We start from the raw sequence: 2248 nt of genomic DNA on the forward strand, positions 1-2248 counted from the left end.
TGTGTGTGTGTGTGTGTGTGTGAAGGAGGACTTCCTGACAGGCCGACCCCAGGTGGTGAAGGTAGGCAACAACACCTCCATAACGCTGATCGATAACACTTGGGCCCCACAAGGGTATGTACTCAGCCCCCTCCTGTACTCCCTGTTCACCAATGACTACTTGGCCACGCGCATCTCCAATTGAGAGCCTCCTATCGGGCTGTACCACCGCCTGGTAAGGCAACTGCACCTTACTTTTTATTTTTGTTGATTTGCTTGTATTGTTTTGTATTGTTAGATTTGTTATTAGATTTGAGTGAAAGATGAGATGAAAGTGAGAGGAGAGGGAAAGAGAAGAGAAAGGTCTGTGTCAATACCATCCTCCATCCATCCCTCCATTTATACCTGTCTATTTCATCCTCGTCCTGTCTTCTCTCTCTCCTGCCCTCTCCACTCCCCCTCTTTACATAAACTAGAAGCTAATGAAGAGGCACAGCCACCTCTGTCAAATCTGTCTCAGCCCAGGAGACACTGAGGTGTTTGTGATTAGCATATCAAGTGGTGCTGCGCTGCTCCTCCACAACAACTGACAGATGARTCAACAGCCAGAGACACTAAATGGCTGTTTGGTTAAGCGACAGACAGTGAACATCAACAAGGTTTACCTTTGGTTTGAGTCAATCTGAGTATCAAACAGTTCACTGCACTGCAGCATTTCTCCAGAGTCCTGCATTCTGAGAACTTACACACTTCACAGTCTACTCTACAACATGAGTTACCATTTCCTGCTTCACTTGTGGGGAATTTTTTTTGTCACTCAGAAAAATGTTTTCCGCCAAGACTTTGTCTGATAAGTCTTGTTAATGTAAATGTGAGTGCATTCCAACTTAGTGAGATCAAGTGTGTGTGTGGATGAGTGAGATTGTGTGTGTGTGTCCCACTGGGCACAGACGTCAGTTCAATGTCTATTTTTCGATTTACATTTGGTTGAGTTGTCAACTAAGATGAATTAAATATGAAATCACCAAAAAACGTCACCATGACATTGGATTTAGGTTACAAGTTGGGTGAAAAAGATATGAAATTCCCTTACGTTGATGACTTTTAAAAAATCCAATCAGTTTTCCACGTTGATTCAACGTCATCAAATATATATTTTTTGTTGAAATGACGAGGAAACAAGGTGTGTGTGTGTGTACGTGCACTGTTGTGTGTGCTGTCTGTGCACACCCTTATGCGGTAGGACTTGGGTAGCACTGTGCCTTTGTTTCTCTCTGACTCAGAGGGAACAGAAGCAAATACAATCCTCATTACACGCACTGCTCTGTATGAGTTTACACTCAGACTTCACAACACACATACACATACAGTGCCTTGCAAAAGTATTCATCCCCCTTGGCATTTTTCCTATTTTGTTGCATTACAACCTGTAATTTAAATGGATTTTTATTTGCATTTCATGTAATGACATACACAAAATAGTCCAAATTGGTGAAGTGAAATGAAAGAAATTACTTGTTTCAAAAAATTCTAAACAATTAAAACTGAAAAGTGGTGCGTGCATATGCTATGAAGCCCCTAAATAATATCYGGTGCAACCAATTACCTTCAGATGTCGCATAATTAGTTAAATAAAGTCCACCTATCACATGATCTCAGTATATATACACCTGTTCTGAAAGACCCYAGAGTCTGCAACACCACTAGCAAGGGGCACCATCAAGCAAGCAGCACTATGAAGACCAAGGAGCTCTCTAAACAGGTCAGGGACAAAGTTGTGGAGAAGTACAGATCAGGGTTGGGTTATAAAAAAATATCAGAAACTTTGAACATCCCATGGAGCACCATTAAATCCATATTTAAAAAATGGAAAGAATATGGCACCACAATAAACCTGCCAAGAGAGGGTCGCAAACCAAAACTCACGGACCAGGCAAGGAGGGCATTAATCAGAGGCAACAAAGAGACCAAAGATAACCGTGAAGGAGCTGCAAAGCTCCACAGCAGAGATTGGAGTATCTGTCCATAGGATCACTTTAAGCAGTACACTCCACAGAGCTGGCCTCTATGGAAGAGTGGCCAGAAAAAAAGCCATTGCTTAAAGAAAAAAATAAGCAAACACGTTTGGTGTTTGCCAAAAGGCACGTGGGAGACTACCCAAACATATGGAAGAAGGTACTCTGGTCAGATGAGACAAATTTAGCTTTTTGGCCATCATGGAAAATGCTATGTCTGGCGCAAACCCAATACCTATCATCACCCCGAGAAA

General features: G+C 42.1%; 1 pseudogene; it reads right to left on the reverse strand.

The window, feature by feature from the left end:
* The window catches only part of LOC111971694 (synaptotagmin-like protein 5), an 80769-nt pseudogene extending 80057 nt beyond the window's left edge, over positions 1-712 (reverse strand).
* Between the last annotated feature and the right edge of the window lie 1536 nt (positions 713-2248).

The sequence above is a fragment of the Salvelinus sp. IW2-2015 genome, linkage group LG2, assembly GCF_002910315.2.
Source record: "Salvelinus sp. IW2-2015 linkage group LG2, ASM291031v2, whole genome shotgun sequence".
Classification (NCBI taxonomy): Eukaryota; Metazoa; Chordata; class Actinopteri; order Salmoniformes; family Salmonidae; genus Salvelinus; species Salvelinus sp. IW2-2015.